Source organism: Schistocerca cancellata, chromosome 10, assembly GCF_023864275.1.
Source record: "Schistocerca cancellata isolate TAMUIC-IGC-003103 chromosome 10, iqSchCanc2.1, whole genome shotgun sequence".
Classification (NCBI taxonomy): Eukaryota; Metazoa; Arthropoda; class Insecta; order Orthoptera; family Acrididae; genus Schistocerca; species Schistocerca cancellata.
The window spans coordinates 34,404,130-34,431,821 of NC_064635.1; the positions used below are offsets into that span (position 1 = coordinate 34,404,130).

The 27,692-nt window shown below is 45.2% G+C and overlaps 1 protein-coding gene and 1 non-coding gene across 2 annotated transcripts in view; one reads left to right on the top strand and one right to left on the bottom strand.

Annotated features, from left to right (window-relative positions):
* The window catches only part of LOC126106341 (uncharacterized), a 44,621-nt gene extending 17,917 nt beyond the window's left edge, over nucleotides 1-26,704 (bottom strand). The window contains exon 1 of the mRNA XM_049912591.1: nucleotides 26,629-26,704. The gene's annotated coding sequence lies outside the window, so the exon portion shown is untranslated. The remainder of the gene's footprint in view (nucleotides 1-26,628) is intronic.
* On the top strand, nucleotides 22,610-22,683 carry Trnat-agu (transfer RNA threonine (anticodon AGU)). Its single transcript has one exon. It is a non-coding gene; the product is annotated as a tRNA-Thr (tRNA).
* Nucleotides 26,705-27,692: the final 988 nt, after the last annotated feature.

Consider the following 27,692-nt stretch of genomic DNA (forward strand, 5'->3'; position numbering starts at 1 on the left):
TAATATAACATTAAGATGCAACCTTTACGGAGACTTTATTAACACAGAAAGGAGTCACATACATGGACAAACATGTAGTTAACAACCCACTAGAGCACATGAAATGTCATGCAAATAATGTAATGAAATTTTAAAACTTAATTCCGCCAGGAAACTTCCACCACTCCACTGGAGAGTACCTTCATAGAAACTCTTAAGTTTAATATTTTGACTTATAACGTTTAGATTATAATTAGGATTACCACTCTATTAGAGTAATGTAAAGTCATTTCACTGTGTTGCACTTAGATTAATAAGAATGTACGCTCTTGATTTCCTTTCACGTCCAAGAGACAAATAGTTCAGATGGCTCTGAGCACTATGGGACTTAACATCTGTGGTGATCAGTCCCCTAGAACTTAGAACTACTTAAACCTAACTAACCTAAGGACATCACACACATCCATGCCAGAGGCAGGATTCGAAACTGCGACCGTAGCGGTCGCGCGGTTCCAGACTGAACCGCCTAGAACCACTCGGCCACACCGGCCGGCTCCCAGAGACATCTCACCCTGGAATTCATGCAATGTCACTGGTATAATGTAAAATATAACAACAGCCTGCATTCAAAAATAGTATAGACTCTACATCTACATCTACATCCATACTCCGCAAGCCACCTGACGGTGTGTGGCGGAGGGTACCTTCAGTACCTCTATCGGTTCTCCCTTTTATTCCAGTCTCGTATTGTTCGTGGAAAGAAGGATTGTCGGTATGCCTCTGTGTGGGCTCTAATCTCTCTGATTTTATCCTCATGGTCTCTTCGCGAGATATACGTAGGAGGGAGCAATATACTGCTTGACTCTTCGGTGAAGGTATGTTCTCGAAACTTCAACAAAAGCCCGTACCGAGCTACTGAGCGTCTCTCCTGCAGAGTCTTCCACTGGAGTTTATCTATCATCTCCGAAACGATTTCGCGATTACTAAATGATCCTGTAACGAAGCGCGCTGCTCTCCGTTGGATCTTCTCTATGTCTTGTATCAACCCTATCTGGTACGGATCCCACACTGCTGAGCAGTATTCAAGCAGTGGGTGAACAAGCGTACTGTAACCTACTTCCTTTGTTTTCGGATTGCATTTCCTTAGGATTCTTCCAATGAATCTCAGTCTGGCATCTGCTTTACCGACGATCAACATTATATGATCATTCCATTTTAAATCACTCCTAATGCGTACTCCCAGATAATTTATGGTATTAACTGCTTCCAGTTGCTGACCTGCTATTTTGTAGCTAAATTATAAAGGATCTATCTTTCTGTGTATTCGCAGCACATTACACTTGTCTACATTGAGATTCAATTGCCATTCCCTGCACCATGCGTCAATTCGCTGCAGATCCTCCTGCATTTCAGTACAATTTTCCATTGTTACAACCTCTCGATACACCACAGCATCATCTGCAAAAAGCCTCAGTGAACTTCCGATGTCATCCACCAGGTCATTTATGTATATTGTGAATAGCAACGGTCCTATGAGACTCCCCTGTGGCACACCTGAAATCACTCTTACTTCAGAAGACTTCTCTCCATTGAGAATGACGTGCTGCGTCCTGTTATCTAGGAACTCCTCAATCAAATCACACAATTGGTCTGATAGTCCATATGCTCTTACTTTGACTCACAAATGACGTCGCCAGTGTTCTGTTCTCTATCAACGCACGTATGTCGTCACACACCGCGACGTGAACTGAAGAACCAAAGAAACTGGCACACCTGCCTGATATCGTGTAGGGCCCCTCACGAGCACGCAGAACTGCCGCAACACGACGTGGCCTGGGCTCAAACAATGTCTGAAGCAGTGCTGAAGGGAACTGAAGCCATGAATCCTGCTGGGCTGTCCATAAATCCGTAAGAGTGCGAGGGGTCGGAGATCTCTTCTGAACAGCATGTCGCAAGGCGTCCCATATATGCTCAATAATGTTGATGGCCCGCAGAGGTGGCTGAGCGGTTCTAGGCGCTACAGTCTGGAACCGCGCGACCGCTACGGTCGCAGGTTTGAATCCTGCCTCGGGCATGGATATGTGTGATGTCCTTAGGTTAGTTAGGTTTAAGTACGTTGTAGAGGATTGTAGAGGACTGATGACCTCAGGAGTTAAATCCCATAGTGCTCAGACTTATTTGAACCATTTTTTTAATGTTTACAAGGTGTGGCTAGAAAAAAACCGGACTAGTACTGGTGAAACAATAAAACGAATGCAATAAGGCTGAAAGTCGCGTGGCCTGTCACGTGACTCTCGCTCCGCCTACAGCTCGAGTTTCATCTGCCTCCTGCACTCAGTCTGCCCGTGGCGTCTGTTTTAAGTAGTTGACGTTTTGTCTGTGCGTCGGAAAATGTTGAGTGTACAGAAAGAACAGCGTGTTAACATCAAATTTTGTTTCAAACCAGGAAAATCTGTAAGTGAAACGTTTGTAATGTTACAACAAGTGTACGGCGATGATTGTTTATCGCGAACACAAGTGTTTGAGTGGTTTAAACGATTTAAAGATGGCCGCGAAGACACCAGTGATGAAACTCGCACTGGCAGACCATTGTCAGCAAAAACTGATGCAAACATTGAAAAAATCGGTAAACTTGTTTGACAAGATCGCTGCTCTGCTCTGATTGTTAAACGGCGATCTTGTCGAACAAGTTTACCGATTTTTTCAATGTTTGCATCAGTTTTTGCTGACAATGGTCTGCCAGTGCGAGTTTCATCACTGGTGTCTTCGTGGCCATCTTTAAATCGTTTAAACCACTCAAACACTTGTGTTCGCGATAAACAATCATCGCCGTACACTTGTTGTAACATTACAAACGTTTCACTTACAGATTTTCCTGGTTTGAAACAAAATTTGATGTTAACACGCTGTTCTTTCTGTACACTCAACATTTTCCGACGCACAGACAAAACGTCAACTACTTAAAACAGACGCCACGGGCAGACTGAGTGCAGGAGGCAGATGAAACTCGAGCAGTAGGCGGAGCGAGAGTCACGTGACAGGCCACGCGACTTCCAGCCTTATTGCATTCGTTTTATTGTTTCACCAGTACTAGTCCGGTTTTTTTCTAGCCACACCTCGTATGTCTGGGGAGTCTGGTGGCCAGCGGAAGTGTTTAAGCTCAGAAGAGTATTCCTGGAGCCACTGTGTAGCAGTTCTGGACGTGTGGGGTGTCGCATTGTCCTGCTGGAATTGCCCATCAGAATGCGCAATGGACTGGAATAGATGCAGGTGATCAGATAAGATGCTTACATACTTGTCACTTGTCAGTCTTATGTAGGCATATCAGGGGTCCCATATCATTCCAATGCGCACGCCCCTGACCATTACAGAGCCTCCACCAGCTTGAACAGTCTCCTGCTGACATGCAGGGTCTATGGATTCATGAGGTTGTCTCCATACCTGCACACGTCCACCCGCTCGATACAATTTGAAACGAGACTCGTTCGATCGGACAACATGTTTTCAGTCATCAACAGTCCAATGTCGGTGTTGACAGGCCCAGGCGAGGCGTAAAGCTTTCTGTCGCCCAGCCATCAAGGTTACACGACTGGGCCTAAGGGCTCCGAAAGGCCATATCCATGATGTTTCGTTGAGTGGTTCGCACTCTGACACTTGTTGCTGGCCCAACATTGAAATCTGCAGCAATTTTCCGAAGGGTTGCATGTGTGTCATGTTGAACGATTCTCTTCAGTCGTCTTTGGTCCCGTTCTTGCAGGATCTTTTTCCGGTCGCAGCGATGTCGGAGATTTGTTGTTTTAACGGATTCCTGATATTCACGATACTCTCGTAAAATGGTCTTACGGGAAAATCTCCACTTCATCGGTACCTCGGAGATGGTGTGTCCCATCGCTCGTGTGCCCACTATAACACCACGTTCAAATCTTGCTAATCTGTCATTGTAGCAGCAGTAACCGATATAACAACTGCGCCAGACACTTGTTGTCATATACGAGGTGCATTCAAGTTCTAAGGCCTCCGATTTTTTTTCTCTGGACTGGAAAGAGATAGAAACATGCGCATTGTTTTAAAATGAGGCCGCGTTCATTGTCAATACGTCCCAGAGATGGCAGCACCTTATGGCAGATGAATATTACCGCCAGCGGCGAGAATGAGAACTGTTTTAAATACTTAAAATGGCGACGTTTTCCTTACTTGAACAGCGTGCAATCATTCGTTTTCTGAATTTGCATGGTGTGAAACCAATTGAAATTCATCGACAGTTAAAGGAGACATGTGGTGACGGAGTTACGGATGTATCGGAAGTGCGTTCGTGGGTGCGACAGTTTAATGAAGGCAGAGAACATCGTGTGACAACAAACCGAAACAAGCTCGGGCTAGCACAAACTGGTCTGACAACACGATCGAGAAAGTGGAGAGAATTGCTTTGGGGGATCGCCGAATGACTGTCGAACAGATCGCCTCCAGAGTTGGCATTTCTGTGGGTTCTGTGCACACAATCCTGCACGACGACCTGAAAATGCGAAAAGTGTCATCCAGGTGGGTGCCACGAATGCTGACGGACGACCACACACGGCTGCCCGTGTGGCGTGTTGCCCAGCAATGTTGACGCGCAACGACAGCACGAATGGGACTTTCTTTTCGTTGGTTGTGACAATGGATGAGACGTGGATGCCATTTTTCAATCCAGAAACAAAGCGCCAGTCAGCTCAATGGAAGCACACAGATTCACCGCCACCAAAAAAATTTCGGGTAACCGCCAGTGCTGAAAAAATGATGGTGTCCGTGTTTTGGGACAGCGAGGGCGTAATCCTTACCCATTGCGTTCCAAAGGGCACTACGGTAACAGGTACATCCTACGAAAATGTTTTGAAGAACTAATTCCTTCCTGCACTGCAACAAAAACGTCCGGGAAGGGCTGCGCGTGTGCTGTTTCACCAAGACAACGCACCCGCACATCGAGCTAACGTTACGCAACAGTTTCTTCGTGATAACAACTTTGAAGTGATTCCTCATGCTCCCTACTCACCTGACCTGGCTCCTAGTGACTTTTGGCTTTTTCCAACAATGAAAGACACTCTCCGTGGCAGCACATTCACCAGCCGTGCTGCTATTGCCTCAGCGATTTTCCAGTGGTCAAAACAGACTCCTAAAGAAGCCTTCGCCGCTGCCACGGAATCGTGGCGTCAGCGTTGTGAAAAATGTGTAGGTCTGCAGGGCGATTACGTCGAGAAGTAACGCCAGTTTCATCCATTTCGGGTGTGTAGTTAATTAAAAAAAAAGCGGAGGCCTTAGAACTTGAATGCACCTCGTATAGGCGTTGCCGACCGCAGCGCCGTGTTCTGCCTATTTACATATCTCTGTACTTGGAATACGCATGCCTTTATCAGTTTCTCGTAATTAGGCCACAAGGTAAAGCGAAATTCCAATATCAGAACGTTCAATCGCCTTGCGTAGATCGTGGGATGAGTACACAGAATCGAAGACTCTTATGTAATTCAGTATTTCGTAGCTCTAGATTCATCCTCTAGACTCCATATACTTTCGGCGCCACGAGAGAACGAACATTATCCTCCACCCTACATAGTGCATTTATTCCCCTCCATCCTCCCCTCATTTTTTAATAAAAAATTTTCAGCCGCTGCTCGCAGATCGTCCATCACTCGCTAAGAGTTAAAAATCTCGACTGTCTTGGAAGAGAGATCTCCCTCATTTCCTGCCTTCAGCCACGAATGGACTTGGAAACGCCATTCCCGTGGTAGGGGAAAAGAATATCTCCATTTTTTGCTCCGCATTTCAGAACTGTTACAGTCGTCAGTAGTCGTCTTGTAATGCTCTCACTTTTCTTGCGGCTTTGGCCGAGTTAACCAGTGAAATGAACAAAATTATTCAGAGTCGATTTCACTGACGACAAGATGGCTATTTTTCTCCCCGTGGAAACCCCAACCTTTCATTTTTCCTTCCTTTAACGATATGATTAGCACGCCGCTACTGGTGTTCGAGGTGTAACCTCATGTGGTAGGGCGATGATTAGTTTTTATGAAATACTAGATTAGCGCCCGCTACTCTTCTCGCATAGACTATTCGGTCTGCAGAGATTTTTGTTTTTGTTTTTATTCAAACGAATTTTATATTGTTCAGAAATTACAGCACCTTATAAGCTTGATCTTTTCCGAATCTACTTCTGACCAGAAGGCGATTCTGGTAATTTGAGTCCAAATTTTGTGTTAATCATGCCTTTTTTGTTCTTGTGGAAGCATTTCCATAGCAACTTTCATCCACTAACAAGTATTTATTTATATTTAACCGAGAAGTGAAATTCATTTTCATAAATTTGGCTTTAAAATTTTTTTTAATGAAGTGGAATAGTTTCCTAAAAATTTTCATCCTCTACTGCACTCCCTTAGGGGCTAAATTTTTAGATACACTGAAACACGTAATTTTTATTCCTAGCCGAGAAGTCAAATACCAGTTGTGATAGACATAGCCTTAAAAATCCTACAGCGGTTTTTAGTATTTATTTATTTAAGAAACTTTCACACACTATTTTAACCCCTTAGTAGTTGAATTTCCAGAAACGCAGAAACGCTCACTTGTTTTATTTTCTGACTCAGAAACCAAATATCAGTTTTCATAGTTGTAGCTTCAAAATTACCTTAATAGCAATATACTTTCAGAATGGCTTTCATCCCCTATTTCAGCCTCTTACGAGTGGAATTTCAGACAGTCCCTTCTTAAAAGAAATTAGAATTAACATATAATTAGAATTAATATATAATTCTAATTTCTTCAGATGTTGACTTGCAGGGGACAGGTGAAAATGTGTGCCCCGATCGGGACTCGAACCCGGGATTTCCTGCTTACATGTCAGACGCTCTATCCATCTGAGCCACCGAGGGCACAAAAGATAGTGCGACTGCAGGGACTATCTCGCGCACGCCTCCCACGGGACCCACATTCCCACCTTATATGTCCACACACTACATTCCTTGTGTCCCTACCCAAGACACGCATTACTCGTGGAAGACATTCTTACCAGGTCCCATAAGAGTTCGGGTAATACGTGCGCATCCGCACATAAGAAGAGGGTCATGGCCGGCATTGCCAGAGCTATATACTTACATGGATATGGTGTCTGTTCTTACGGACATGTCAGAAAGAACTGACACCATATCTATATAAGTATATACTTCTTAAAAGATGCCTAAAGTATAAAATCCACACCCTCTCAAAACTTCCAAGTTTCTATCCTTAGCGGTTTGGTGTGGGCGACGATCAGCGAATGAATCAGTCTCACCCTGTTTCAGCCCCATATGGGTTGAATTCTAGTATTTCGTATTTCTAACTGAGTAACCAAATTTAAATTTTCATAGATTCAGTTTTTAAATTCTTTCATAATGAAATACTTTCATAAAAAATCTCATCCCCTGTTTCATCCCCTTAAGGGTTCAATTTCAAAAATGCTGAAACACATACTTGTTCATTTGTGACCGAGAAACCAAATGCCGATTTTCGTAGCTCTAGCTTCAAAATTGTCTTAGTACAGACATTAAAAAAAAAACCTTCATCTCCTATTTCAGCCCCTTAGGGTTGAAATTTGAAACAAATCCCTTCTTAAACGACGCCAGCAGTAGAAGGCCCACACTGTCTTCAAATTTCAAGCTTCTATCCTTAGCTGTTAGGGCTGGGCGTTGATGAATCAGTTAGTCAGGACATTGCCTTATATAAATAGAAATGAGAAACAAATTGCTCAGAAATGTAAGATTGTGGAGTTGATAAAACGGTGGCAGTTATTAAAACAAAGGCGGTTTTTCGTTGCAGCGAGATCTTTCCACGAAATTGCAATCTGCGAGTTTCTCCTCTGAATCAGAAAATATTTTATTGACGCCAGCCTGCACAGGAAGAAATGGTCACCGTAATAAAATAAGAGAAATCAGAGCTCACACAAAAAGAGATTTAAGTGTTCAATTTTCCCGCGCGCTGTTCGAGGACAGAACGGTAGAGAAATAGTCTGAAGGCGGTTCGATTAACATTCTGCCAGGCGCTTAAGTGTGAACTGGAGTAGTGATGTGTATCTTCGTAATGAAGGCTAATTTTGTTGCCGTGCTCTCGAGAAGCAAAATATTCGGTTTCTCGGTGCCATTTTGTTAACCGTAGTGGTTAAAAACAGTCTTTGTTGCAATTTTAGATTTTTATTTTTCAACGACGCGTTTCGTCTTATTTAGGGATCTTCAGGTTATGTTTCTAGATGGACGCGAGAGGCACCAAGATCTGCATAACACGTTCCGTTCAAAGGAGTGAGTACCAGTAAGATGGGGGCTCAGGCAGTAAGTATAATGCGCCACAGCGCCGTGTCCACGTGCCTCTCGCGTCCATCTAGAAAAGATAACCTGAAGATGCCTAAATAAGGCGAAACGCGTCGTTGAAAAATAAAAAAAACTAAAATTGCAACCAAGTACTGTTAAGCACTGGTTTGCTGTATGCCACATATGGATAGAAAGAATTTTGTTAACCTTTGCGACTCAAGTTTTAGCAGGACTTGGTCGTTAACACGTAGGAAGTAAGAGCTCACCAGCGGTTGCTACGGATTTACCTGGGAAGACGCTCACCCAGAGGTCGCGAGCGGTCGGTCTCTTAAGTCGCGAACGTAAGGAGACCAGAAAAGGAGAAACCGCGTTTCAGCTCTCTGTCTCGTAAATGAGCACCCCTTACTCTACTCCCTGTCCTGGCCACGCCCAAAACATCGACCTTGACTTCACAATCACAGTGCAGTAGACGAGGCGTTGTGACAGATTAAGAACGGAGGCAGTATACGATGTTCATCGCATTTGCCTCCTTTTGACTACTGTCTTCATACACTAAGTTGTCATATAACACTCTGTTATTTTAATATAAACTGTTTAAAAAGTGCTAACGTCAATAGTGAAATCAGCCATCTCGTTGCAGCTTAGCGGCTTGGTTTCCTCTCTGTATAGACCGATGGGTCCACAATTCCGCAGGAAGAGTATACTGGACGTGGATTTCCTTACCCTCAGATTGTTATCCGGAAAACCTTCAGACTGCTCCCAATAAATTTGGAAATTTATGGTAAGGACTATGGGACAAACTGCTTACGTCATCGATCCCTAGGCTTACACATTACTTAATCTGACCTAAACTGACTTAGGCTAAGGACGACACACACACCCATGCCCGAGGGAAGACTCGAACATCCGACGGAGGGAGACGCGTGAACCGTGACAAGGCGCCCCAGACCGAACGGCTACCCCGCGCAGCTTCTCCCAAGAGCTTCTATATTTACGGAGGAGATAGTGGCACTTCTGGAAGCTCTTAAGTTTGTCTCTTCCACCACCTTCCTCTAGATATTAATTGTGTCCGACTCTCAAAGCGTCCTTCAAAATATTCTGTACCGGAGATGGAACAAAGCAACTAACCACTACACCGTGGATGTAGTTTCTGAATATATTCACAGCACACACATGGGACGAACAATCCATTTGATCTGGGTGCCTTCCCCCGCAGGTATCCTATATAATGATGAATATGATGTTTTAGCCAAGCAAGATACATCTTTAGGCACTGTTCTGGATCTGACATTACCTCAAACAGCCAGTATGTGAGGTCAAGGGTTAGGCAAACCAACAATGGCAAAGAGATGTTTAATGTTTACCAGCAAACGGAAGGCGGTTATTATGCAGTGCTCCTACCTCGGATTCTTTCACTGCCGTGGTTCATAAGGACACATTTGAACGGATCCACGATTTCTGCTATCAAACGCCTTCGCTTCAATCACACCCTTTTTCCTCAACATCGACATCGGATCAACGTTTACACTTCACCAGCATGTGAGTAGGAAACTGATGTCAACCACATTTTGTGTATGTCTCCAAAATTTGACTCCGAACGGTTGGACTTTCTGAAGACATTGCTGAGTCTGGGATACCACCTTCCCCAAACTGCTACTTCTCTTTTATTTACCCACGACATTCGCCTTTATAAACTAATCTGACAGGATTACAATGTCATCGGCGAACCTCAAAGTTTTTATTTCTTCTCCATGGATTTTAATACCTACTCCGAACTTTTCTTTTGTTTCCTTTCCTGCCTGCTCAATATACAGATTGAATAGCATCGGGGAGAGGCTACAACCCTGTCTCACTCCCTTCCCAACCGCTGCTTCCCTTTCATGTCCCTCGACTCTTATAACTGCCGTATGGTTTCTGTACAAATTGTAAATAGCCTTTCGCTCCCTGTATTTTACCCCTGCCATCTTCAGAATTTGAAAGAGAGTATTCCAGTCAACATTGTCAAAAGCTTTCTCTAAGTCTACAAATGCTAGAAACGTAGGTTTGCCTTTCCTTGATCTCTCTTCTAACATAAGTCGTAGGGTCAGTATTGCCTCACGTGTTCCAACATTTCTACGGAATCCAAACTGATCTTCACCGAGGTCGGCTTCTACCAGTGTTTCCATCCGTCTGCAAAGAATTTGCGTCAGTATTTTGCAGCTGTGACTTATTAAACTGATAGTTCGGTAATTTTCACATCTGTCAACACCTGCTTTCTTTGGGATTGGAATTGTTATACTCTTCTTGAAGTCTGAGGGAATTTCGCCTGTCTCATACGTCTTGTTATATACGGTATAAGATGGTGGTAAGCTCAGTCTGAGTGCCTCTATGTTTTCTTCTAGGCGATTCGTACGAACATGTTTGAATGACCGGAAAGACTTATAACAATCCCTTCTGAATTATAACTTATGATCTGTAGTTACTTGGCAGCACTGACTGTTTACATTCGAGATAAGCACCGATTGCACCGCATTGTGCCACGAGGTCCGACACTGTGTCAAATAAAACTTCTTCAGTAATTAAAACTTCCGGGCTAAGAGGCCGTGGTCCAATAGTAGAAATATTTCTCCCTGACGTTTCGTTGCCAGCAGCGGGCAACATCATCTGAGGTGAGTCTACGACTCGACGCCGGCCGTGAAAGCCTACACGCTATGATTAAAACCTCTTCAATTATTTTCACGTACAATACTCGCACTTTTCTTGCGTCCTAGGTGTTCTGTTCAAGAAATGTAATTTTCTGAATATTTATGTACGCGCCCACACGTACCGACCGCTACCTTCCGACACATTCGCCGGCCAAGGTCTGTGTTGTGTTGTGACTGCGCTGGCGTCCTTCCAGAGGATTAGCCTGCCGGCGTCGCACGCTACGCTTACGTAAACCTCCCATGCGGTTCGACCGCACCGAAACAACACACGCGTCTTTCACGTGATCTGTAGCAGAGCGCGCAATTCATCTGGACGGTTCGATTTTATTCCGGTGCTTTTTATCACCAAAACCACTACTGAGAAACGGTTCTGACAAGGGAACCTCCCCATCGCACCCCCCTCAGATTTAGTTATAAGTTGGCACAGTGGATAGGCCTTGAAAAACTGAACACAGATCAATCGAGAAAACAGGTAGAAGGGAAATACGGAAGCGTCCGATCCCGCCCGTCTGCTTTGACCCATGACGTCACAAGTATGGTAGAAACGACCGTACACCACGATTCCAATATGGAGCATATAAAGTCGGTACGTACACATTATGAGGACGAAAATACATCGAAAAACAAACACACACACTTTCCACAAAAAGCCTAATGACACTAACGGGACAAGCGCGGGAAATGAGGTGTTTTTGCGTGGGGGGCAAACTAAATATAAACAAATTTAGACACCCACCCCCATACAAAACCACGAAAAAACCGACATCACAAAACTCCCCAAATACCACTAAACACAATTATCATCTGGAATCGGACACTTCCCTTGACCTATATAGCTCAACAGCAGCTCCCGATCCCATAAATCAGGATCAAACACTTCCTTTGGCCTATATAGCACAAAAATATCTCCCGATACCCATATCAATATACACAGCCACACATTGGGATCGAACACTTCTCTTGACCTGCGCACTGTTAATTTTATCCGTCATATCCATTCCTGAACAAAAACAACAACCGATTTAATTTTACTTAAATTACCACACGACGTACAGCGAACAACACTAAATTAACCTTCACACAAAATCGTTAACTCACTGAAACGAATTCCACTACAAACACAGCCGACACTAACAATTCTGGATAATGAGCAAAAGCAAACTGAGCCCATTACACCACACAAACGAAAACCCTGAACATACCACCAGAAAGCACGACAAACCACAACACGACGACATCTACAAACACGCCACACTCACAAACCAAACTCCGCGCCGTCATGACGTCACACACGACAACACCCTTACGTCACGAGTCAAAGCCGACGCCTGGGATCGGACGCTTCTGTCGACCCCATCAAGGAGAGTGTGAGCTCAGGAGCGCCGTGGTCCCGTGGTTAGCGTGAGCAGCTGCGGACCGGAAGGTTCTGGGTTCAAGTCTTCCCTCGAGTGAGAAGTTTACTTCCTTTATTTTCGCAAAGTTATGATCTGTCCGTTCGTTCATTGACGTCTCTGTTCACTGTAATAAGTTTAGTGTCTGTGTTTTGCGACCGCACCGAAAAATCGTGCGATAAGTAGACGAAAGGACGTGCCTCTTCAATGGGAACCGAAAACATTTAATGCACTCTCGTCCAAAGTAGCGAACAGTCAACTAGGGAGCCTCATTAGCAGGAATACTCTCTCTTCCGTGCGCTGTAGTCGACTGACGTCGTGTGTTTCGATGTTTCTTTAGGTGTTACCTCGCATCGGACGGACAGATAGTAATTGTCTGAAAATAAAAAATTAAACTTTTCACTCGAGGGAAGACTTGAACCAAGGACCTTTCGTTCTGCAGCTGATCATGCTAACCACGAGACCACGGCGCTCCCGAGCTCACACTATCCTTGATGTTGCGTATCTTGCACATAGACTACTCAGTGTGTATATTTTGCTTATTTTTTTCATAGTTCCACACAACTTCTTCCTGTTTTCTCGATTCATCTGTATTCAGTCTTTGAAGGCCTATCCACTGTGCCAACTTATAACTAAATCTGAGGGGGGTGCGATGGAGAGGTTCCCTTGTGAGTGCGGGAAGAATTTAAATATTCATTTCCATCTACGAAATTTTAATCATTTGTCAGTTAATAAACTGTAAGATGACATAATAGGCTCCCGACAATAAACGACCTGGTTGATGGTATTGACAGCGGCCTTAGACTGTTTGCCGATGATGCTGTAGTCTACAGGAAAGTAGCCGGCCGCTGTGGCGAGAGGTTCTAGGCGCTTCAGTCCGGAACCGCGCTGCTGCTACGGTCGCAGGTTCGAATCCTGCGTCGGGCTTGGATATGTGTGATGTCCTTAGGTTAGGTAGGTTTAAGTAGTTCTAAGTCTAGGGGACTGATGACCTCAGATGTTAAAGCCCATAGTGCTTAGAGTCATTTGAACCATTTGAACCTTTCTGGAGGTCGGTCTCTTGCGACCGTAGCTGTCCGTGACCATCGCTTCCAGTGGCTACATTCGTGGCAATGAGGATTTGCAGAAAATGAATGCGTGGTGTAGCGACTGGCCGGCCGGTGTGGCCAAGTGGTTCTAGGAACTTCGGTCTGGAACCGCGCGACCGCTACGGTCGCAGGTTCGAATCCTGCTTCGGGCATGGATGTGTGTGATGTCCTTAGGTTAGTTAGGTTTAAGTAGTTCTAAGTCTAGGGGACTGATGACCTCAGATTTTAAGTCCCATAGTGCTCAGAGCCATTTGAACCATTTTTGTAATGACTAGCAGTTATCTCTCAATATTAGTAAGTGTAACCTACTGCGTATAACAAGGCGAAAATCGCCATTAATGTATGAGTACAAAGTAAATGATCAGTCTTTGGAAGCGGTAACATCAGTCAAGTATCTGGGCGTGACTATTCGAAATGATCTCAAATGGAATGATCAGATTACACAAGTAACGGGTAAGGCGAACTGTAGATTGCGGTTTATTGTTAGAATCCTGAAGCGATGCATTCCTTCAAAAAGGAAATAGCTTACAATACGTTAGTTCTTCCAGTCTTAGAGTATTGTTCGTCTGTATGGGACCCTTAACAGTTGGGTCTTATTCAGGAGATTGAGAAGGTCCAAAGAAGAGCGGCAAGACTCTTGACTGGTACATTTAGCCATCACGAGAGCGTTACAAATCTCATGGAAAGTTTGAAGTGGGACACACTTGCAGATAGACGACGCGCTAATCAGAAGGGTCTGCTCACTAAATTCCGAAATCCAATCTTCACCGAGGATGTAGAGCATATATTATTACCACCAACTTTCAAAGCGCGCCATGATCATCATTCAAAGATAAGGGAAATAAGAGCTCGTACTGAGGCGTTCAGACAGTCGTTTTTCCCTCGCGCGATCCGCGAGTGGAACAGAGGGGGGAAAATATGACTTTGGCGCGAATTGTGCCCTCCGCCACACACCGCTTGGTGGCTAGCGGAGTATGTATGTAGATATGTAGATGTAGATGCTCACCTTATGATGATAGTATCATTGTTAGCCTCAGAGACTTGCTAATCTCTAACCAACCTAATCGTAGTGTGCCGATAATGGTTTGCCACCCGTGGAAAGTGTGGAATCGAAAAGTGTTCTCCAGAGGTCATCATGCGAGTCGGGGCTGGCCCGCTAAGTCAGTGCCTCCAGGCCGCTGACAGTACATGAATTAGCCTGATAAAATGTTTGGAACACGTGACGTTGTGATACAGTGTAAATTTAAATGCTACGTTTAGAATACTACGACACGATCACACGATCGGAGTGATCAGGAATCGGTTGGGGGAATGACAATTTCTGGACTCTGTTCACACTCTGCGTCGTACACTGACGGAAAAAAAAATCACAAAACCATGGAGGACTTGCGCGACGTAAACGAAAGTTGGTAGGCGTCTCTCTACATTTGAATCATGACGTCTGTTTAAGTTCCGCACCAGTTGCGTAAGAGTGGTGTTGGTAGCAAAGAATGCGAATCAAATTTGCTTCAGATACGCGATGTGACGGTCGCGATCGTTAGCTACCTTTGAGATTGTACATCCATACTCCGCAAGCCACCTGACGGTGTGTGGCGGAGAGTACCCTGAGTACCTCTATCGGTTCTCCCTTCTATTCCAGTCTCGTATTGTTCGTGGAAAGAAGGATTGTCGGTATGCTTCTGTGTGGGCTCTAATCTCTCTGATTTTATCCTCATGGTCTCTTCGCGAGATATACGTAGGAGGGAGCAATATACTGCTGGACTCTTCGGTGAAGGTATGTTCTGGAAACTTTAACAAAAGCCCGTACCGAGCTACTGAGCGTCTCTCCTGTAGAGTCTTCCACTGGAGTTTATCTATCATCTCCGTAACGCTTTCGCGATTACTAAATGATCCTGTACGAAGCGCGCTGCTCTCCGTTGGATCTTCTCTATCTCTTCTATCAACCCTATCTGGTACGGATCCCACACCGCTGAGCAGTATTCAAGCAGTGGGCGAACGAGTGTACTGTAACCTACTTCCTTTGTTTTCGGATTGCATTTCTTAGGATTCTTCCAATGAATCTCAGTCTGGCATTTGCTTTACCGACGATCAACTTTATATGATCATTCCATTTTAAATCACTCCTAATGCGTACTCCCAGATAATTTATGGAATTAACTGCTTCCACTTGCTGACCTGCTATTTTGTAGCTAAATGATAAGGGATCTATCTTTCTTTGTATTCGCAGCACATTACACTTGTCTACATTGAAATTCAATTGCCATTCCCTGCACCATGCGTCAATTCGCTGCAGATCCTCCTGCATTTCAGTACAATTTTCCATTGTTACAACCTCTCGATACACCACAGCATCATCTGCAAAAAGCCTCAGTGAACTTCCGATGTCATCCACCAGGTTATTTATGTATATTGTGAACAGCAGCGGTCCCATGACACCCCCTGTGGGAATCGATGTTAGTCAACAATGCCTCTCAGGCGACGAAGGCGTCATTATCAACACTTCACCCAGTTCGAACAAGATCGCGTAGTAGGACTACGAGAACTGGATGTTCCTTCCGCGATATTCCAGAAAGGCTTGCCACGAATGTAGCCACTGGAAGCGATGGTCACGGACAGCTACGGTCGCAAGAGACCGACCTCCAGAAAGGTTCAGATGGTTCAAATGGCTCTGAGCACTATGGGACTTAACATGTGAGGTCATCAGTCCCCTAGAACTTAGAACTACTTAAACCTAACTAAGGACAGCACACACATCCATGCCCGAGGCAGGATTCGAACCTGTGACAGTAGCGGTCGCGCGGTTCCAGACTGAAGCGCCTAGAACCGCTCGACCACACAGGCCGGCGAACCTCCAGAAAGCCACGTGCCACTAACGAGAGGGAAGACGTCGTATGGTTGTGGTGCACCATACCACGTATGGTGCAGCAATTCGAGCAGCCGTTGGCACCACAGTGACACAACGAACTGTTACTGCAAGGACAGCTCCGAGCCAGACGTCCTGGAGCTTGCATTCCAACGACCCTAAACCACCTCCATTTGCGAATTCAGTGGTGTCAAGTAAAACCTCATTGGAGGGCGGACTGGAGGTATACAGGGTGATTCAAAAAGAATACCACAACTTTAAAAATGTGTATTTAATGAAAGAAACATAATATAACCTTCTGTTATACATCATTACAAAGATTATTTAAAAAGGTTTTTTTTTTACTCAAAAACAAGTTCAGAGATGTTCAATATGGCCCCCTCCAGACACTCGAGCAATATCAACCCGATACTCCAACTCGTTCCACACTCTCTGTAGCATATCAGGCGTAACAGTTTGGATAGCTGCTGTTATTTCTCGTTTCAAATCATCAATGGTGGCTGGGAGAGGTGGCCGAAACACCATATCCTTAACATACCCCCATAAGAAAAAATCGCAGGGGGTCAGATCAGGGCTTCTTGGAGGCCAATGATGAAGTGCTCTGTCACGGGCTGCCTGGCGGCAGACGATAAGGTTTCATAACTAACCTTTTTCGTAGGACTCTCCATACAGTTGATTGTGGAATTTGCAGCTCTCTGCTAGCTCTGCGAGTCGATTTTCATGGGCTGCGAACAAATGCTTGCTGGATGCGTGCTACATTTTCATCACTCGTTCTCGGCCGTCCAGAACTTTTCCCTTTGCACAAACACCCATTCTCTGTAAACTGTTTATACCAACGTTTAATACACCACCTATCAGGAAGTTTAACACCATACTTCGTTCGAAATGCACGCTGGACAACTGTCGTCGATTCACTTCTGCCGTACTCAATAACACAAAAAGCTTTCTGTTGAGCGGTCGCCATCTTAGCATCAACTGACGCTGACGCCTAGTCAGTAGCGCCTCAAGCGAACAAATGTACAACTAAATGAAACTTTATAGCTCCCTTAATTCGCCGACAGATAGTGCTTAGCTCTCCCTTTCGTCGTTGCAGAGTTTTAAATTCCTAAAGTTGTGGTATTCTTTTTGAATCACCCTGTATTGTGTTATCTGATAAAAGCTGGTTCTTCCTCGTTGCCAGAGATGGCCGCACTTTGCTCAGTAAGAAGCCACCTGAGACCCTGCAACCACGCTATCTGTGTGCAAGGCACACTGGTGCTAAATGTAAATGTCGTGTGACTAGGGCCTCCCGTCGGGTAGACCACTCGCCGGGTGCAAGTCTTTCGATTTGACACCACTTCGGCGACTTGCGCGTCGATGCGGATGAAATGATGATCATTAGGACAACGCAGCACCCAGTCCCGGAGCGGAGAAAATCTCCGACGCAGCCAGGAATCGAAACCGGGCCCTTAGGATTGCCATTCTGTCGCGCTGACCACTCAGCTACCGGGGGCAGACACCCTGGTCCTACACCTGCAGTTATGGTCCGGGGTGCGACTTCGTATGACACCAGGAGTACTCTCGTTCTTTCCCACGCACCCTCACAGCAAGTTTGTACGTCACTCTGGTGATTGAAGCTGTTGCGGTGCCATTGTTGTGAACAGAATTCCAGAGGGTGTTTTCCAACAGGATAACGCTCACCCATACATCGATGTTATAAGCCAACATGCTCTATACAGGGTCGACATGTCGCCTTGGCCTGCTCGATCACTACATCTGTCTCCAGTCGAGCACGTGTGGGACAACATCCGATAATGCAAGCGTCACCAACAGCCAGCACGAACCGTCCCTGTATTGACCGACCATGCAAGAGGCGTGGAACTCCATCCCAGAAAATGACATCCGGCACATGTACGAGGGTAATCCCAAAAGTAAGGTATGCTATTTTTTTACACACTACTGGCCATTAAAATTGCACCACGAAGATGACGTGCTACAGACGCGAAATTTAACCGACAGGAAGAAGATGCTGTGATATGCAAGTGATTAGCTTTTCAGAGCATTCACACAAGGTTGGCGCCGGTGGCGACACCTACAACATCCCGAAATGAGGAAAGTTTCCAACCGATTTCTCATACACAAACAGCAGTTCGGTGGGCTCAGTAAGGTCTTAATACGCCAGTCTCAACTCTTGATTAACTGTGGTATCGTGTTGAAGCTGCAGGGGCAGCTGTACCTGTACGCGCTATCCAAGCTCTGTTTGACTCAATGGCCAGGCGTATCAAGGCCGTTATTACGGCCAGATGTGGTTGTTCTGGGTACTGATTTCTCAGGATTTACGCACCCAAATTGCGTGAAAATGTAATCACATGTTAGTTCTAGTATAATATATCTGTCCAATGAATACCCGTTTATCATCTGCATTTCTTCTTGGTGTAGGAATTTTAGTGGCCAGTAGTATATTAGGGTTTTTATACAGGGTGAATCAAAAAGAATACCACAACTTTAGGAATTTAAAACTCTGCAACGACAAAAGGCAGAGCTAAGCACTATCAGTCGGCGAATTAAGGGAGCTATAAAGTTTCATTTAGTTGTACATTTGTTCGCTTGAGGCGCTGTTGACTAGGCTTCAGCGTCAGTTGATGCTAAGATGGCGACCGCTCAACAGAAAGCTTTTTGTGTTATTGAGTACGGCAGAAGTGAATCGACGACAGTTGTTCAGCGTGCATTTCGAACGAAGTATGGTGTTAAACCTCATGATAGGTGGTGTATTAAACGTTGGTATAAACAGTTTACAGAGAATGGGTGTTTGTGCAAAGGGAAAAGTTCTGGACGGCCGAGAACGAGTGATGAAAATGTAGCACGCATCCAGCAAGCATTTGTTTGCAGCCCAGGAAAATCGACTCGCAGAGCTAGCAGAGAGCCGCAAATTCCACAATCAACTGTATGGAGAGTCCTACAAAAAAGGTTAGTTATGAAACCTTATCGTCTGAAATTGGTTCAAGCACTGTCTGCAGCTGATAAGATTAAAAGAATCGATTTCTGTGATTTTATCCTTGCTCAAATGGAAACAGATGAATCTTTCGTTTCAAAGATTGTGTTTAGTGATGAAGCAACTTTCCACACCAACGGGAAAGTCAACCGTCACAATGTCTGTATATGGGGCACTGAGAATCCGCGGGAAACAACTCAGTATGAACGTGACTCGCCTAAGGTGAACGTTTTCTGTGCCATTTCAGCCAATAAAGTTTTTGGTCCCTTTTTCTTCGAAGGTGCTACTGTAACTGGACTACAGTAACTGGAGATGTTAGAGAATTGGCTGTTCCCTCAGCTCGAACAAGAAGCACAACAATTCATATTTCAGCAGGATGGAGCGCCACCACATTGGCACTTATCTGTCCGTAACTACCTGAACGTCAACTACCCGAGGCGATGGATCGGCCGCCAGGCAGCCCGTGACAGAGCACTTCATCACTGGCCTCCAAGAAGCCCTGATCTTACCCCCTGCGATTTTTTCTTATGGGGGTATGTTAAGGATATGGTGTTTCGGCCACCTCTCCCAGCCACCATTGATGATTTGAAACGAGAAATAACAGCAGCTATCCAAACTGTTACGCCTGATATGCTACAGAGAGTGTGGAACGAGTTGGAGTATCGGGTTCATATTGCTCGAGTGTCTGGAGGGGGCCATATTGAACATCTCTGAACTTGTTTTTGAGTGAAAAAAAAACCTTTTTAAATACTCTTTGTAATGATGTATAACAGAAGGTTATATTATGTTTCTTTCATTAAATACACATTTTTAAAGTTGTGGTATTCTTTTTGAATCACCCTGTATTGGTCGATTAAAGGGATGATCTTGTTGTTATGAGGTTAATAACGTAGTGAGATGCAGGGCTTTCAGCAACATGGTAGGGTGTAGAAATTCGTCGTCTCTAGCACTGTTGTCCCCGTGATGTAGCTACAGTGCAACGCCGGTGGCAGAAAATATTGCTCCTGCGCTGGAAGCCGTCCCGAAGGCGACGCGGTTTAGAGGTGCTGAATAATGGAAAACTGCGGCAATTTTTTTCACCCGGAGCTCTCGGGGTCTATATTTATAGCGCCGGCAGGTAGTGAAGCACAGGATGTCGTGTCAGGCAGGTAGGGCCCAAGTTACTGCTCGCCGTAAATCCTGGAGGGCAGCAGCTGCGCTTTGGGGGAGTGTGTGATGGCAAGCAGGGCGCGAGCGAGCGCTCGGTGGCCGGAATTCCGATGACCCGGCTGCGCTGGCGGCCATTGACCCGCGTCTGCCGGGGCCGTGCCTCAGCCGTCCCCTGTCCGAACGGGATTGTGTGACTGCGGTCAAACCCATCAGAGGGTCTTCAAAAACCTCGTGACAGAAACATTAAGCAATTTCGACATTCGTCATATAGCGTGAATATCACAGGAACATGTTACACTACTGGCCATTAAAATTGCTACACCAAGAAGAAATGGAGATGATAAACGGGTATTCATTGAACAAATATAATATACTAGAACTGACATGTGATTGAATTTTCACGCAATTTGGGTGCATAGATCCAGAGAAATCAGTACCCAGAACAACCATCTCTGGCCGTAATAACGGCCTTGATACGCCTGGGCATTGAGTCAAACAGAGCTCGGATGGCGTGTACAGGTACAGCTGCCCATGCAGCTTCAACACGATACTGGCGTATTGTGACTCTGCCACCACTGACCAGACGTTTTCAGTTGGTGAGAGATTTGGAGAATGTGCTGGCCAGGGCAGCAGTTGAACATTTTCTGTATCCAGAAAGGCCCGTACAGGACCTGCAACATGCGGTCGTGCATTATCTTGCTGAAGTGAAGGGTTTCGCAGGGATCGAATGAAGGGTAGAGCCACGGGTCGTAACACATCTGAAATGTAACGTCCACTGTTCAAAGTGCCGTCAATGCGAACAAGACGTGACCCAGACGTGTAACCCTTGGCACCCCATACCATCACGCCGGGTGATACGCCAGTATGGCGATGACGAATACACGCTTCCAATATGCGTTCACCGCGATGTCGCCAAACACGCATGCGACCATCATGACGCTGTAAACAGAACCTGGGTTCATCCGAAAAAATGACGTTTTGCCATTCCTACACCCAGGTTCGTCGTTGAGTACACCATCGCAGGCGTTCGTGTCTGTGATGCAGCGTCAAGGGTAACCGCAGCCATGGTCTCCGAGCTGATAGTCCATGCTGCTGCAAACGTCGTCGAACTGTTCGTGCAGATGGTTGTTGTCTTGCAAACGTTCCCATCTTTTGATTCAGGAATCGAGACATGCATGCACGATTCGTTACAGCTATACAGGTAAGATGCCTGTCATCTCGACTGCTAGTGATACGTTGAGATCCAACACGGCGTTCCGTATTGCCTTCCTGAACCCACCGATTGCATGTTCTGCTAACAGTCATTGGATCTCGACCAACGCGAGCAGCAGTGTCGCGATACGATAATTCGCAATCGCGATAGGCCACAATCCGACCTTTATCATAGTCGGGAACGTGATGGTACGCATTTCTCCTCCTTACACGAGGCATCACATCAACGTTTCATCAGGCAACGCCGGTCAACTGCTGTTTGTGTATGAGAAATCGGTTGGAAACTTTCCTCATATCAGCACGTTGTAGGTGTCGCCACCTGCGTCAACCTTGTGTGAATGCTCTGAAAACCTAATTTTTTGCATATCACTGCACCTTCTTCCTGTCGGTTAAATTTCGCGTCTGTCGCACGTCATCTTCGTGGTGTAGCAGTTTTAATGGCCAGTAGTTTACATTACTTGTACGTATTAATTATATTATTCACTCATGTTGTTTTTGTTGTTGTTGTTGTTGTGGTTTTCAGTCCAAAGACTGGTTTGATGCAGCTCTCCATGCTATTTTATCCTGTGCAAGCCTCTTCATCTCCGAGTAACTACTGCAACCTACATCCTTCTGAATCTGTTTACTGTATTCATGTCTTGGTCTCCCTCTGCGATTCCCCCCCAGTAATAAACTGGAGATCGCTTGATGCCTCGGAATGTTTCCTACCAACCAATTCCTTCTCCTAATCAGGTTGTATGACAGATTTCTCTCTTCTTCCCAATTCTATTCATTACCTGCTCATTATATATGGAGATGGTGTCTGTTCTTTCGGACATGTACCATCGGTGACCATTCAGCTCATTAGAATGAAATTACAATGAAATGAATACTCCTAGCTACATACAGCCGTTGATATAAGCTGAGAATGTGGGTCCCACGGGAGGCTGCCAGAGATCAGTCTCTGCAGTCGCACTAACCCTTGTGTCCTTGGTAACTCAGATGGATAGAGCGTCTGCCAAGTAAGCAGGAGATCCCGGGTTCGAGTCCCGGTCAGGGAACACATTTTCAACTGTCCCCGTTGACTTATAACAACGCCTGTATGCACCTAGGGGTATTCATTTCATTGTAATTTACCTGCTCATTAGTTACCTGATCCACCCATCTAATCTTGAGCATTCTTCTGTAGCACCACATTTCAAATGCTTCTATTCCCTTCTTGTCTAATCTGTCTATTGTCCATTTTTCACTTCCATACATGCCTACACTCAATAAAAACGCTTTCAGAAAGGACTTCTTATACTCGAAGATGGAAACAAGCTTCTCTTCTTCAGAAACGTTTGTTTTTCCGTTGCCAGTCTGTATTTTATATCGTCCCTACTTCGACCATCATCAGTTATTTTGCTTCCCAAATAACAAAACTTATCTACTACTTTAAGTGTTTCATTTCCTAATCTAATTCCCTTAGCGTCACCTGATTCAATTAGACTACATTCCGTTACCCTCGTTTTGCTTTTGTTGATGTTCATCTTATACCCTCCTTTCAAGACACTGCCCATTCCGCTAAACTGCTCGTCCAAGTCCTTGGCTGTCTCTGACAGAATTACGTCATTGGCGAACCTCAAAGACTTTATTTCTTCTCCCCGGACTTTCATTCCCACCGCATAGTTCTCTTTTGTTTCTTTTACTGCTCGCTCAGTAAATAGATTGAATAACGTCGGGTACAGGCTGGAGACACATCTCACCCCCATCTCAACCACTGCTCCCCTTTCGTGCCCCTCAACTCTTATAACTGCCGCCTGGTTCCTCTACAAACTGTAAACAGCCTTTCGCTTCATATATTTTACCCCTGCCACCTTTATAATTTGAAAAAGAGTATTCCGGTCAACATTGTCAAAAGTTTTCTCCAAGTCTACAAATGCCACAAACGTAGGTTTGCCATTCCTTAACCTATCTTCTATGAGAAGTCGTGTGGTCAGTATTGCCTCGCGTCTTCCTACATTTCTCCCGGAATCGAAGCTGACCTCCCCTGAGGTCGGCTTAGACTAGTTTTTCGATTCTGCAGTAAGGGATTCGTGTTAGTGTTTCGCAACAGTGTGATATTATACGGATAGTTTGGTAATTTCCACACCGGTCAGCACCCGCTTCCTTTGGAATGGGAATTACAATATTATTCTTAGAATCTGAGGCTATTTCGCCTGTCTCGTACATCCTGCTCAACAGATGGAAGATTTCTGTCATGGCTGGCTCTCCCAAGCCTATCAGTAGCTTTAACGGAATGCTCCACAGGGCCTTGTTTTGACTTAAGTCTTTCGGTGTTTGGCCGGCTGAAGTGGCCGTGCGGTTAAAGGCGCTGCAGTCTGGAACCGCAAGGCCGCTACGGTCGCAGGTTCGAATCCTGCCTCGGGCATGGATGTTTGTGATGTCCTTGGGTTAGTTAGGTTTAACTAGTTCTCAGTTCTAGGGGACTAATGACCTCAGCAGTTGAGTCCCATAGTGCTCAGAGCCACTTGAACCATCTTTCGGTGTTTATGACAGCGTCAAAACAGAAACTGGTAAACGAAAAGAGTTCGTTCAAGAAATACATGTTTTGCACAGTTATTCTTTAACACTAAGACATTCCTATAGTAGAGTCAGCCTAAGGAGATCACTGAAGCCCGGCAGCGCTTTTTGACAGCTTTCGACTGTGAAGCACAAACGGCCGCCATTTATAGAGCGATGAAGGGACGTTGTCATAGAGACACCTACAAAATCACGTCGTAGACATGTCACTCAACTGCACCCAGCGTACAAAAACTCTCCATGATATTGCACTACAAACACAGTTCATTTTTTTTTCCGTTTCTAATAGAAAATTAGCAAAACGAGTATCCAGGCAATGCTGGGTTTGTTAACTAGTTATATGAAAAAGTAGCAGTTACACTGAAGCAATACGAAATACATTCTACTAGGAATGTAAATATTTTGAAAGATATTTTGGCTCCTGTAAGCAGATGCCGTTGATGTGGATGTGCCCGTTACTACTTAAATAGCCATATTTTTGGCAGCATTTAAGGTCCACACTTTGTCTTCAACATCGATGTTTCTAAGACTCCAATATCGATGTTAAAACATGGATGTTTAAGCTCCCATCATCTACATCTTGTAACTGTCTAAGATCATTGACCACCCGTAGAATACAGTTGTCACGCCAGACTCACCATAGCGTGCGTGAAACGTGGCGGCGGTGGGCCGAGACCGCCTACATATAGTGACGTCACTGCCTTAGTGCTACGGACACGCGTCTGCACAGTTCACGGTGCGATTCCCAACAAAGGAATTTCGCTGCAGACGTGCACAGCGTCATACAGGGTGTTTCAAAAATGACCGGTATATTTGAAACGGCAATACAAACTAAACGAGCAGCGATAGAAATACACCGTTTGTTGCAATATGCTTGGGACAACAGTACATTTTCAGGCAGACAAACTTTCGAAATTACAGTAGTTACAATTTTCAACAACAGATGGCGCTGCGGTCTGGGAAACTCTATAGTACGATATTTTCCACATATTCACCATGCGTAGCAATAATATGGCGTAGTCTCTGAATGAAATTACCCGAAACCTTTGACAACGTGTCTGGCGGAATGGCTTCACATGCAGATGAGATGTACTGCTTCAGCTGTTCAATTGTTTCTGGATTCTGGCGGTACACCTGGTCTTTCAAGTGTCCCCACAGAAAGAAGTCACAGGGGTTCATTTCTGGCGAATAGGGAGGCCAATCCACGCCGCCTCCTGAATGTTTCGGATAGCCCAAAGCAATCACACGATCATCGAAATATTCATTCAGGAAATTAAAGACGTCGGCCGTGCGATGTGGCCGGGCACCATCTTGCATAAACCACGAGGTGTTCGCAGTGTCGTCTAAGGCAGTTTGTACCGCCACAAATTCACGAAGAATGTCCAGATAGCGTGATGCAGTAATCGTTTCGGATCTGAAAAATGGGCCAATGATTCCTTTGGAAGAAATGGCGGCCCAGACCAGTACTTTTTGAGGATGCAGGGACGATGGGACTGCAACATGGGGCTTTTCGGTTCCCCGTATGCGCCAGTTCTGTTTATTGACGAAGCCGTCCAGGTAAAAATAAGCTTCGTCAGTAAACCAAATGCTGCCCACATGCATATCGCCGTCATCAATCCTGTGCACTATATCGTTAGCGAATGTCTCTCGTGCAGCAATGGTAGCGGTGTTGAGGGGTTGCCGCATTTGAATTTTGTATGGATAGAGATGTAAACTCTGGCGCATGAGACGATACGTGGACGTTGGCGTCATTTGCACCGCAGCTGCAACACGGCGAACGGAAACCCGAGGCCGCTGTCGGATCACCTGCTGCACTACCTGCGTGTTGCCCTCTGCGGTTGCCGTACGCGGTCGCCCTACCTTTCCAGCACGTTCATCCGTCACGTTCCCAGTCCGTTGAAATTTTTCAAACAGATCCTTTATTGTATCGCTTTTCGGTCCTTTGGTTTCATTAAACCTCCGTTGAAAACTTCGTCTTGTTGCGACAACACTGTGTTCTAGGCGGTGGAATTCCAACACCAGATAAATCCTCTGTTCTAAGGAATAAACCATGTTGTCCACAGCACACTTGCACGTTGTGAACAGCACACGCTTACAGCAGAAAGACGACGTACAGAATGGCGCACCCACAGACTGCGTTGTCTTCTACATCTTTCACATCACTTGCAGCGCCATCTGTTGTTGAAAATTGTAACTACTGTAATTTCGAAAGTTTGTCCGCCTGAAAATGTACTGTTGTCCCAAGCATATTGCAACAAACGGTGTATTTCTATCGCTGCTCGTTTAGTTTTTATTGCCGTTTCAAATATACCGGTCATTTTTGAAACACCCTGTATGTTGTGCATTACTTTGCGCGGTAGTGAAAAGGAAACAACACGCTCTTGTCACGAGGGCTGCTTGTCGCAGGCTCTGCTGCGTAATCTGTGGGCTGCGGAGTTACTCACCAAACCAACGACGCCTCAGCTGCAACCGCAAACTCACCGTCCCGCAGTGGCTTCCTTACTGCCAGAGCAGCGAGCGTTTCCCCTCTGCAGAACACGACGCTCACCAACACCGCCTCTCCCCTCCCCTCCCACCCAACCAATTCCCCCTACACTGGACAACTCTCTCCTCCCTAGCCTTCCCTCCCCCCTTCACAGGTTTCATCCCACCGGCTGCTTTCACAATCCCAGAGACCTTGCGCGGTGTCACAATGCGACTTGAGAGAAGGTAATGAGCGCCTAACTGTGTATATTACCCATGGAGGTATAAGGAGGGGAGATGGCACTATGGCCGTCTGCTGTACGTCTGTTTGAAGCCGGTGGGCCGCCATGTTTGATTGGTCAAAACAGTGACAGAGCTCTTGTTAGAATTGCGTGTTCTTCATATTTAACGTTATGTCTGCGAAATAATTTCAGATGATGAGTGTTACAATGTTTACATGCATAACACAACGTCAGAATAGCTTTTTCAGGTGTTTTCGTTTTGTTGTTAATGCGTTTTTGCCCCAGCAATACAACTGATTTGGTCTCGTTAACTTAAGTGTTTCTTTTGGATACGAACTTCGAATGATGAAAAATAACAGTGTACAAAGCTCTTTTCAAACTCAAATCACCTTTCACTGTATTTGTGTCGATGTAAACTGAAAGCAGAACCCGAAAGCTATGCTAGTTTACATACCGGATGATATTTCTTACTCGTTTACACACTTATACAAAATTTCATTTATAAATACAAACATCGTTTGTGCTTTGTCAAGAAAAATAAGCATATGAACCCACAGAGCCCTACGAGCTTCATTGATCGGAAATCTGAAATAAAATAAGAAGAAAACAGTTTCACAAAACGTAAACAAGGCCGCACATCTCACGAATATAAACGACAATATTTTATGAACGGGGCCACTTACGCATGGAACGTGCTTCCTTTTAACTTGGTAGCACTATTCCAACGGTTAGTACGCCCGTAAACAACGCAAACCGGCATTTTAAAATGAAAAACCTTCAGCAGCTCTACACAATAGCACAAT